Here is a 13,134-nt window from a genome sequence, read left to right as displayed (position 1 = left end):
ACCCTTGTACTCTCACAGTATGAGAGTACTTTAGGTGCTTTTTAGTAAACTTTCAATGTGTATTTTACGGGCCACTCTGCCATAAAGCCCTGGAGTGCTGCAGAAATGGTTGACCTCCTGGTTGTTCCAAACTTCTGCCATTTAGGAATTATGGATGCCACTGTACTCTTGGAAACTTTCAGTGTAGCAGAAATTTCAGTGCCTTCCTGCCTGGGTATCCCTGCACATTCAAGTCCAAGTTCAGTTCAGTTCATATTTAAGTTAACCCAGTTTTTCTACCCTGTCTGTGCTCGTGAAGTCCACAGTTTTCCTGCCTCATGTTTGCCTCATCACTACTCCACTTGCAAGTGTTTCCTGTATCTGCATTACTTGTACTCTGCCTGGATCTGTAAAAACCAGCATTCTAGTCTTGGTGACTGTTCAGACCAGGGGCGTAGCTATAAATGACTGGGCCCCCCCCCCCTTTCCCAGATCTTCCACTTCACATACCTATCGGACCTCGCCGTCACATCCGCAGCTCCTCATGCACTTGCGACAGTTACGCGTAGGACTGAGCACAGACGGTTGGTCACTGGCAATGCATTTGTGCCAGTGTAGAAAATGAGATAACCTTTTGCGAATACAAAAGGGGGGACATGGTGTCAGGGAACACCCACCCCCTTTTTGTATGGGCAAAGGTTTGCGGAAGTGAAAGGGTTAAATTTAATTACTTACCTGTAATGGTGCTGGACCGGACTTGACCTCGTGGATACTGGATGATTGTGATTGGTCGGTGGGTAACGGTCAGAACGAGTCACCTGTAAGAAAAGAAGATTTCAGTTACTTACAGCGCATTCAACAGTTGACAGCGAAGAATCCCCCATCCCACCCCCCCCCCTTTTTCTTTTATCGTCACGGTGTTTACAAGGGGTAATAGTCGCTCTTTGAGCGGACTAGTTTGGGTCTTAGACAAGGTATTGGATTTAATTGGTTATTATGATTTAAATAATTTGGATTGTCTAAGTTTATGAAACGTAAAAACACCGTGGCCTTTATATACCAAAACAATTTAAAATGTTATAAAAATAAAATATCTTATTATTTAATTCGACAATGTCTAAGTCTCTTTGTGTGTTTTAATTTTATTTAGTGGTGGAATCTGACACCATGTATGAATCTAAATGTCTGTGTATTAAAGAAGATTGTTAAATTGTACAAGGGTCTGTAACACAAGAAGGTGAAAGTACATATCGTGGGGCGTGTATGTGTATTAGACAGAAGGTAGGTATGTATCTTGTGTAGTTTGGGTATTAGGGAGAGTAAGGGGTATATATCTAGTGCTGATACACGTGTAGGTGAAGAGCGGCTCTGACATAGATTATTTTTTTTTGATAAGTTTTATCCGTCTGTTAGTTGGGTGGGCGTCAGCGGCCATTTTGTGAAAGTTCAGTGCACCAGCACTGCATATGTGCCAGGGAAAATAATTTAATCCTGTTCTTTTAGTTCAGTGGGCAACATATACCCATTTTTTAAGTGCACCTGCCCTGCATATGTGCCAGGGGAAGGGGAAATAATATAGTTAATCCGTCTGTGAGTTCAGGGATCTAGAGGGTGACATATTCACATTTTTTTCTGTAAAGTACCCCTGTGCTGTATATGTGAGTGTAATCAATTAAGTAAATCCATCTAGATTCTAGAGGGACAAATTATTATTATTTTGCTAAAAAGTACATTTGCATTTGTGATAGTGAAAGAAAATCTGTTAAATCCATCAATTTCATTTGTGGGTGAAAAAAATCATATCTTTTTTTCCATAAAGTACCTTTGTGGCCTGCACTGCAAATCTCATACTGAAATGTAATCAGTAAATCCATCTGTTTCACTGTGGGTGAAAAAAATCATATATTTTTTTTTTCCAGAAAGTACCTTTGCGGCCTGCACTGCGAATCTGATAGTGAAATATAATCAGTAAATCCATCTGTTTCACTGTGGGTGAAAAAATCATCATTATTTTTCTCCATATAGTACCTTTGCGGCCTGAGCTGCAATTCTGACAGTCCAATACAATCGTTAAATACTGCTGTTATATTTTTGTTTGAAAAAACACCCTTTTTGTGCTACATCGTACATTTGCGGCCTGCGCTGCATTTCTGACTGTCCAATACAACCGTTAAATACTGCTATTATATTTTTGTTTGAAAAAAAACTAAATTTGGTGTTGGTGGAGCTCCTGTTGCAGGGAGAGGACATGGTCGATCTGTGCCAGCTACACGCACAAGTGAAACACCTTCCTCAGATGCGAGTAGGCGACAGAATCTTCAGCGTTATTTGGTAGGCCTGAATGCCGCTCTACAAATGGTGAGGCCAGAACAAGTACAGGTGATAGTAGATTGGGTGGCTGACAGTGCCTACAGTTCCTTCACATTGTCTCCCACCCAGTCCCCTGCTGAAAGATCAGAGTGCCCACTCAGTCCCCTGCTGAAAGATCAGAGTTGGCACCTGCAGCCCATGGCCATCAGTCTTTCACCTCACCCCCTTGCAAATCAGCCAAGCAGTCTGAGCCCCAAGTCATGTAGCATACTCTTCTGCTTTTTGAGGACTCTTCTAGCAGGGTTTCCCAGGGCCATCCACATAGCCCTGTCCCAGAAGTGAAAGAGATTGAGTGCACTGATGCCCAACCACTTATGTTTCAGGATGAGTAGCCGCAGCACGTCTCGGATGATGACAAAACACAGGTGCCAACTGCTGTGGCTTTCTGCAGTGTGCAGACCGACAAGGAGGGCAGGGGTGAAGACTGGGTGGAAGAAGATGTGGAGGACGATGAGGTCCTCAACCCCACATGGAATCAAGGTCATGCGAGTGACCTGTGTAGTTCGGAGGAAGAGGCAGTGGTCGCACAGAGCCACCAGCACAGCAAAAAAAAGGGTGCAGGGTGCAAAAGCGGAGCGGCCGTCCCATAGACAGTACGACTGATACTGCCCACCGCAACAAGGGACTGAGCACACCAAAGCCAGCTCCAAGGAGTTCCCTGACGTGGCAGTTCTTCAGACAATGTGCTGACGACAAGACATGAGTGGTTTGCATGCTGTGCAATCAGAGCCTGAAGCGAGGCATAAACGTTCTAAACGCTGTGCATGACCAGGCATCTAAGTACAAAGCACGAGCTGCAGTGTAGTAGACACCGCAAAAACCAACCAAAGTCTATAGCTCCTCCTGCTTCCTCTTCTGCTGCAGTCTCTACCCTCTGGAGTCACAGTGGCACCTGCCACCCCGCAAACAGAGGCTGTGCCAGCAATGCCACCACTTCGGTCACCAAGCATCTCCACAATGTCCCATGGAAGCGTTTAGCTGTCTATCTCCCAAACACTGGAGCGAAAGAGGAAGTACCCTCCTACCTACCCGCGATCCCTGGCCCTGAATGCCAGCATTTCCAAATTCCTGGTCTTTGAAATGCTGTCATTCCGTCTGGTGGACACTGACAGTTTTAAGAATTTGATGGTGGTGGCTGTCCCACAGTACGTTGTGCCCAGCAGCCACTACTTTTCCAGGCGAGCCATCCCTTCCCTGCACAACCAAGTGGGGGACAAAATCAGGTGTGCACTGCGCAACGCTATCTGTGGCAGGGTCCACCTAACTACGGATACGTGGACCAGTAAGCACGGTCAGGGACATTATATCCCCCTAATAGCACACTGGGTAAATGCAGTAGCGACTGGGCCTGAGGCGGATAGCAGTTTGGCGCATGTCCTTCCACCACCGAGGATTGCAGAGCATTTCTCTTTGCCTCCTGTTGCTTCCTCCTACTCCGCTCCATCCTCTACCAGCTCCTCATCCGGTCAGCGTAACACCTTCACCAGCAACTTCAGCACATCCAGGGGTAAACGACAGCAGGCAGTTTTAAAACGTATCTGTTTGGGGGACAAACCCCACACCACGCAGGAGCTGTGGACGGGCATAGAACAACAGACCGATGAGTGGTTGGTGCCAGTGACCCTCAAGCCCAGCCTGGTGGTGTGTGATAATAGGCGAAATCTCGTAGCAGCTCTGGGCCTAGCCGGTTTGACGCACATCCCTTGCTTGGTGCATGTGCTGAATTTGGTGGTGCAGAAATTCCTGAAAAATGACCCCAATATGTCAGAGCTGCTGCAGAAAGTGAGGGCCGTCTGTGCGCACTTTCGGCGTTCTCGTGCTGCAGCGTAACTTCGGCCTTCCCGCTCACCGCTTCATATGCAACATTCCCACAAGGTGAAATGCCACCATGCACATGCTGGCCAGACTGTGCGAGCAGCAGCAGGCGATAGTGGAGTTTCAGCTGCAGCACGCAAGGGTGAGTCGCTCTGCGGAACAGCACCACTTCACCACCAATGAGTGGGCCTCCATACGAGACCTGTGTGCCTTGATGTGCTGTTTCGAGTACTCCACCAACATGGCCAGTGCTGATAACACTGTTCTCAGCGTTACTATCCGACTTCTATGCCTCCTTGAAAAAACGCTTCGGGCGTTGATGGAAGAGGATGTGGCACAGGAGGAGGAGAAAGAGGGATCATTTACAACGGTTTCAGCCCATTCATTAACAAGTGGCTCCGAGGGTGGGTTCCTGCACCAACATATGCCAGGTACACAATTGTCCAGCGAGGGCACAGTTCTGGAGGATGACGAGGTGGAGGAGGAGGAGATGGAGGAGGAGGAACCGTGTTCACAGCAGAGTGGCTCCCAAACCAGCTCATGGCCATCACTATTGCGTGGCTGGGGGGGTTACAGAGGACACAGACGATACACCTCCCACAGAAGACAGCTTGTCATTGCCTCTGTGCAGCTTGGCACACATGAGCGATTACATGCTGCAGTGTCTCCGCAACGACCGGTCGCCAACGCAGCTGGGGCACCGCCAGCACCTCAGAAGGCAGGGTTAGCATTGCTGAAATGTGGAAAAGCTTTGTCAGCACACCATAAAAATCAGCAACACCAGCTGATATGAAAAGTCTTAGTAGGTCGCAGCATTTCAGCAACATGGTGGAGCAGTATGTGTGCGCATGCCTACACGTACTGACTGATGGGTCTGCCCCCTTCAATTTCTGGGTCTCCAAATTGGGCACATGGCCTAAGCTTGCCCTTTACGCCTTGGAGGTGCTGGCCTGCCCTGTAGCCAGTGCATTGTGTGAACGTTTGTATAGCACGACAGGAGGGGGTTATCACAGACAAGCGCAGCCACCTATCCACAGCCAATGTGGACAAGCTCACGTTCATTAAAATGAACCAGGCATGGATCCCACAGGACTTGTCCGTACCTTGTGCAGAATAAACATGTATACCGGCCTCACCCAGCCATTGTTGTACTCCAGCGCACCTCCTCTTTGTTTTATTTTTTATATTTCCCAATGTTTTGGTGTCTACCCAAATTTAAACAATTTTTTTTTTTAATAAAGTAAAAAACAAAACCAAAAACCAGTGTTGGCTACCTCTTCCTCCTCAGCCACTGCCGCTTCCACCTACACCGCCACATCCACCGCCTCCTCAACCTCCTACTCCATATGGACCTCCTCCTCCTAGATCAAGATTATAATTTTTTATGTTTAGTTTTTTTAAATCTTATTTTAAGACAGTTTCCTATCCACAATTGTTTGCAGAGCACTTGTCATGCTCATTAACCACATTTTTCTGCCTTTTGCAGCCCTCGCACACTATAGGAAAAAGTGCCGGCCTTTCTGGTGGCCGGGACAGTAGAAATGAGCCGTGTATAATGCGATCTAAGAAAAAATACAGCCAGCAAAGGAAGCAATATGGATAATTACAATACATTAGTAAGTGCCTTGTATTAACTATCTATACTTTATAAATGCCATTTGCCCCCTTTAAACAAATGATCCTGTCCAATTGTTGAGAAGAAAGGTCTCGACAAAACCAGCATTAGTTTCATATTCATATTATTCCATTATATATGATGTGTTACCTGCACAGCATACAGGAACACTCTTCTATATGAGACTCTATCTATCATAATGATTTCCAGACGGTTTAATGCTATTTTATTTTCTTCCTGTTCTTTTTTTAAGCTACTTGACATATCCCTGAGGGATCTGCGTTCATAAGGATGACTTTTACAACTTTACTAGCACAAAAGCAACAGGTGGCTTGTTTATCGACGTCTTCAAGCTGTAACACTCAGAAAACATACTGGGTTAAATATAACATCTGCTGCTCTGCCATTTTATCCAAAAATACTGAAGGAGGCAGATTGGTATGGTTCCTTATGACAAATGGCATTATAGGGGCAGTTCACACGGCGGGTTTTGTCCTTGGCGCAGTGTAGTGTCTGCCTGCTATTGTTTTCAATAGCAGGCAGTGCTGCCGTTTGCGCCCAGACGGGTAAAAGCTGGGACCACAACAACTAGGGATGTGTCCCTTCTTGGCGTTGTGTGCGGATAGCTGCCATCTGAAGCTGCTGCGGTTGTCTGCTTGCAGCTTAGCTCCACTTAATGGAGCTAGACAGTGAGTGGGTCCGCGGCATCTGAAGGCAGAAACCATCGGTGTACATGACAGATTTTGACAGCGTCTACTTTATTCAACCCCATCCTGTACTCGTTGCTGAGATGACCTTGATGTGGGGAAGGGGGTCCTGCTGCTGCATGAGATGCACTTCATAGTGGATCTTAGCTCAGACTAATTGAAGGGAGTCTTGAGCAATGAAACCCCCTTCTTATTAACATTCAATCAGTTTCTTTAAGGGGTTTTCCGGGCTTTTTTATTGACAACATAGCTCAGCACTAGAGAGCTATAAGTGGTGGTAAAGGACCTGAGTGATGTCATCATCACATGACCAATAAAGGAAGAGAGAGCTCAGCAGTGCAGAGAAGAAGTGGTGAAGGGGGATGAGCTCCTGTGCTGCATGTGAAGGAGAAATTGGTGGTTTCTCTTCCTCTATAAGTTGTCAAATACTAGGAGTTGTAGTTCTTTCCTTATACTCACTCCCTGTAATATCCTCACATTAGCAGTCTGGTCATGCTGGAAATTGTAGTACTCTCCTGTTATACCTCCCCATTTGATGTTGGCTAGTGCCCCATAATAACAGTCTGGACATGCAGGAAGTTGGAGTATTGTCCTCATATTCCTCTCCCTGCAATGTATGTCCACTGATGCCATATAATAACAGTCTGGACATACTGGGAGTGGTAGTTCTCTCCTCTTATACACTTCTCTCTATGATGTCAACTGATGCCCTGTAATAACAGTGGAAACATGCTGGAACTTGCAGTCCTCTTCTCACACCTATCCTTGTAATGTCCTTTGATAGCCCATAATAACATCCTAGAAATACTGGGAGTCACTTATGTGGCATGTGACCCATCATTGCTGTGGCCAATCATTGGCTGCTGTAGTCACCCCCCCCCCTCCCCCTCCCACCAATATGTATGTTGATGTGGGGAGATCCGGGATCTGCAGAGCTGGCAGTGGAGCCAGAACCCAGTGGTGGGGATCAGGTAAGTATGAACACCACCGCGAGTCTGCACATGAGATGATCCTGAGCCATATGTTGTGGGTGCCTGCTGGGTTGTGGAGAAGTTGATGAGGTAGGGAGGAGCCCATTCAACATTTGCTACGGGCCCAGTCTGCCTAGAGTACCCAAAAAACTGTATATTTTTGCCCTATATTCCCTGTTTTTCATGTCAGCACTTTCCTTCCCCTTTTGTCAGCATTACTTCAGCCTGGTAGGATGATTACATTACTTTCTGTTTTCTCACCTTTCTGAGTTTGCTAACCAATCCCAGCATGCTTTGCTCTGTAATGTTTCTCAGGGCTTCTGCCTCCTGCCCACTGTTCTCTCTGAAGTAGTCACACCCCTCCCCTCTCTATGTTAGTTAGGCAGAGCAGCTTTTGGGAAACATCACAGAACAAGGCATGCTGGATTTTGTTAGAAAAGGAAGCTGATGAAAACAGGAAGTCCTGTATGTAAACATCCTGACAGGTTGCAATGATGCTGAGAACAGGGGACAGAAAGTGCTGACATGAAAAACAGGTAGATGGGGCACAACATGTGCAGTGTTTGGAGTACTCTGAGGAGATCCAAAAAAGAATTATGGCACTAGAGAACCACTTTAACCACCTCCCGGCCGCTTAACGCACTGATGCGTCCGGAAGGTGGTTGATTCATTCCTCCTGGACGTATCCGTGCGTCATCTCGCGAGACGCGAGATTTCAGTCAGAGCCGTCCTGCGCATGCGCATCGCAGGCCGGCAAAAGTTCAAGGAGTATTTCGGCAGCAACCTGCCAGCCAATGATCGTCGCTGGCAGGTTTCTGATTTTTAAAAAAATTGAAAATTGAATCAGAAGCCAGCTAACACATCATATTAGTAAATATGATGTGTTAAATGGCTTCCCTGCTCCTCTGCTGGTCCTTTTCGTCGGTTGGTCTCAGCAGAGGAGCAGGCATCACTGTGAGTACCCACCAACACTTCACTTAGCCCCCAGATCACCCTCCATCACCCCCATCACCCCAATTAACCCCTTTATCGCCCCCTGTCAATCACCTAGTGAAAGGGAAAAAAGTGATCAGTGTAAACTGTCACATTTTTTTTTCACTGGTATTGACTGTTAGGTTTTAGGGATAGTTTAGGCCCCTTGGTTAGGTAGTTTAGGGATCAGTTAGCGCCCAGCGCACTGCAGTCACTAATTCGCTGATTAGCGTATCGCTAATCAGCATTTGTACTTTTATAGTATCTGTAAGTGATCAAAACTGATCACAGTCAGATCTTTAATAGTATTAGTGTCACCTTAGCTCGCCCTCCACCCAAAACGCAGTGTTTGCCCGATCAGGCCTGATCGGTCGCCCACACGTGCGTTCGCCCACGCCCGCCCCACCGCAGTGACAAAATTTTTATTTTTTATCACTGCACAATCACTTTACACGCGCTGCGGTGATAAAAAAATCAGTTTTGATATTTTTTATCAACCGCAGCGGCCTCCGGTACTCTTTTTTTCTTGGGTAGTCTCAGGGAATACCCCTAAATTTAGTTGCCCAAATGTCAAACAGGGGGTATTCTTCTGAAGAGGCCTACAGGCTTCTGACCCAGTCGGATGAGGAATGGGAACCCTCATCTGACGAATCTAGCGGGTCAGAATATGAACCTGTAGAAAGCAGTGGCAGTCTGACTCAAAGTTCGGACGAGGAGGTTGAGGTCCCTGATACCACCAGGCGTACCCGGCCCCGTGTCGCTAGACCACAGGTTGTGCAGGATCCGCTTCAAGGGCAGCAGAGTGGGGCTGGCGCTGTCGGATTACGTGGTGAGGCATACATCAGCAGCGCAGCCCTCCCTGGACCTAGTACCAGCACTGCCGTACAACAGGGTGAAGTGGCGAGCACCAGAAGGGTAGTTGAAGCTGGCACGGTGGCACGTGCAGTAGTTACCCCGTCGCAGCCACCGCACAGACGGGCCCGTAGACCCCCTAGAATCCCTGAGATGCTGGCAAATCCTGAATGGCAGCCCCCAACTTCAGCCGCACCTGTAGTTCCCCCTTTCACCACCCAGTCTGGAGTTCGGGTTGAGACAGCTCAGATCGGTTCGGCCCTGGGATTTTTTGAGCTATTCTTGACTGTGGAGCTCTTGGACTTAGTTGTGGCAGAAACAAACCGGTATGCCACACAATTTATATCCGCCAACCCGGGAAGCTTAGATGCCCAGCCTTTCCGGTGGAAACCAGTCCAAGTTTCCGAAATTAAAATTTTTCTGGGCCTTCTCCTCAACATGGGTCTAACCAAAAAGCATGAATTGCGGTCAGATTGGTCCACGAACCCAATTCATCACATGCCCATGTTCTCTGCTGCTATGTCCAGGACACGATTTGAGACTATCCTGCGTTTCCTGCACTTTAGCGATAACACCACCTCCCGTCCCAGAGGCCACCCAGCTTTTGACCGGCTCCACAAAATTCGGCCCCTCATAGACCACTTCAATCAGAAATTTGCAGATTTGTATACCCCTGAGCAAAACATCTGCATAGACGAGTCCCTTATACATTTTACCGGGCGCCTTGGCTTCAAACAATACATCCCAAGCAAGCGCGCCCGGTATGGGGTCAAATTGTATACGCTCTGTGAAAGGGCCACAGGCTATACCCACAAATTTCGGATCTATGAGGGAAAAGATCAGACCCTGGAGCCGGTCGGTTGCCCTGACTACCTGGGGAGCAGTGGGAAGACAGTCTGGGACTTGGTGTCACCCTTGTTTGGCAAGGGGTACCATCTTTATGTGGACAATTTCTACACAAGTGTGGCCCTCTTTAGGCATTTGTTTCTAGAACAGATTGGCTGCTGTGGCACCGCGCGAACTAGTCGCGCGGGCTTCCCCCAATGGCTCGTTACCACCCGTCTTGCAAGGGGGGAGAGGGCTGCCTTGTGTAACGAAGAACTGCTTGCGGTGAAATGGAGAGACAAGCGTGACGTTTGTTTACATGCTCTCCTCCATTCACGCAGACACGACAATCCAAATTGAGCGAGCAAACCGTGTCATTGAAAAGCCTTTCTCAGTCCACGACTATAACCTTCACATGGGAGGAGTGGACTTCAATGACCAGATGTTGTCTCCGTATTTAGTTTCCTGACGCACCAGACGCTGGTATAAGAAGGTGTCTGTATATTTGATTCAATTGGCTCTGTATAATAGTTTTGTTCTCTACAGTAAGGCTGGGAGAACAGGATCCTTCCTCAAATTTCAGGAAGAGATCATCGAGAACCTCCTGTATCCAGGAGGTTCTGTGGCCCCATCCACCAGTGTAGTTAGCCGTCTACACGAGCGACATTTCCCCAATGTCGTTGCTGGTACCTCAAACCAACCGTCACCCCGAAAAAGATGTTGTGTCTGTAGCCGGAGTGGAATAAGGCGTGACACCCGCTATTTCTGTCCTGACTGCCCTGACCACCCTGCCCTATGCTTAGGGGAGTGTTTCCGGAAGTACCACACACAGGTACACCTAGCATAGGGATCACATCTCACCAGGACAGGCACACAGGGCTATTAGGGCCCATTCACACACAGCTGCTGCAAACCTCTCCTTTCACCTGGGATAAAGTGCATAATGTACTTCGCCACATCTTTGGGCGATTTGCGCTTTGCACATTGTCCTATGGGGAAGGAGAGGTTTGTCCTATAAAGGTAAAAAAGAAAAAAAAAACACCAGTAAGCAAAAAAGTTAACGTTCAGTTTCAAAAGTTAAAAAGTTTATATGTTCTGTTCTAAAGTTATTATAAAGTTAATAAAAAAATTTGTGTTGCGGCCTGGTTTTTTCTTTTTTGTTTTTGTTTTTTACCTTCCAGGTGGACCAACCGATCGACTAGCTGCAGCACTGATGTGCATTCTGACAGAAGCATTGCGCTGCTGTCAGATTACACACAAGTCGGTGTATGCGGCGCTGCAAGACGAGATTTCTCCTCTGCAGTAAAAGATACGTTTGCCGAGGCATATGAGCTGAGGAGGTGGCGATGTTCATATGCTTTGGCAAACACTTTGTATATAAAAAAAATTAAATCCCGGCAATGATTTATTCATCCACATCGATTGATGTGAATGGAGAAATCGTGTTTGCCAGGACATACGAACTAAGTGGGTATGGATGTTGGGCGGAGCTCCTATGTCCTGGCAGACGCCTTTCCCCTCCTTTTTTTTGGTGGCAGAGATTTTTTTCATCCACATTGATCGATGCAAATGAAGAAATCTGTGCCGTTCATTTTTTTCTTTCAGGCCAGAGGCTGAATGAAAAAAAAAAAATATCTCATTACCTGTATGCTCAATATAAGGAGAATAGCAGAAACTCCTAATGCTGGCCATACATGTAATAATTGCGGAGACCCTCAAATGCCAGGGCAGTACAAACACCCCACAAATGACCCCATTTTGGAAAGAAGACACCCCAAGGTATTCGCTGAGGGGCATATTGAGTCCATGAAAGATTTAAATTTTTGTCCCAAGTTAGCGGAAAGTGAGACTTTGTGAGAAAAAACTAAAAAAAATCAATTTCCGCTAACTTATGCCCAAAAAAAAATATTTCTATGAACTCGCCAGGCCCCTCATTGAATACCTTGGGGTGTCTTCTTTGCAAAATGGGGTCACATGTGGGATATTTATACTGCCCTGGCTTTTTAGAGGCTCTAAAGCGTGAGAAGAAGTCTGGGATCCAAATGTCTAAAAATAATAGACAACATTTCCCATTTTTTTATACAAAGTTGGCATTTGACCAAGATATTTCTCTCACGCAGCATGGGTATATGTAAAATGACACCCCAAAACACATTCCCCAACTTCTCCTGAGTATGGCGATACCAGATGTGTGTCTACTTTCCGAAATGGGGTCATTTGTGGGGTGTTTGTACTGTCTGGGCATTGTAGAACCTCAGGAAACATGACAGGTGCTCAGAAAGTCAGAGCTGTTTCAAAAAGCGGAAATTCACATTTTTGTACCATAGTTTGTAAACCCTAAAAAAAAATGTAATCAAAGACATGTAGAACAATAAATTTTGAAAAAAAATTATATATGGATGTCGTTTTTTTGGCAAAATTTTACAACTGAAAGTGAAAAATGTCATTTTTTTGCAAAAAAATCGTAAAATTTCGATTAATAACAAAAAAAGTAAAAATGTCAGCAGCAATGAAATACCACCAAATGAAAGCTCTATTAGTGAGAATAAAAGGAGGTAAAATTCATTTGGGTGGTAAGTTGCATGACCGAGCAATAAACGGTGAAAGGAGTGTAGTGCAGAAGTGTAAAAAGTGGCCTGGTCATTAAGGGTGTTTCAGCTAGGGGGGTTGAAGTGGTTAAACATCAGTCTTTTCCAATACAATTTTATTAGAAGTGTCCTCACCCCCCCCCCCCCCCCACCAAAAAAAAAGAAGGCAATTACAGGTTGTTCCAGCGATCAGCTGTAATGTGCATGGGAACTAGCAGCAAGTGTTTTATTTACCTGCTGGCAACTTGTGCGACTGCAGCCAGGACTCAATGGGGGCGCCAAATGGCCCCCTTTGCCAGGCACCCAGTCACCAGGTCAATTCATCTGGTTTTTGCTAGCCCCTACACTCATTTGTGGATAATTGAACAGTAGGTTCAGGGCAGGGGCGTAGCTAAAGGCTCATGGGCCCTGGTGGAAGAGTTCAGCCCCCCCCCCCCCTT

The sequence above is a fragment of the Bufo gargarizans genome, chromosome 2 (genome assembly GCF_014858855.1).
Source record: "Bufo gargarizans isolate SCDJY-AF-19 chromosome 2, ASM1485885v1, whole genome shotgun sequence".
In the NCBI taxonomy this organism is placed as follows: Eukaryota; Metazoa; Chordata; class Amphibia; order Anura; family Bufonidae; genus Bufo; species Bufo gargarizans.
The sequence above is the reverse complement of the archived record's forward strand: the minus strand, read 5'-3'. Positions refer to the sequence as shown.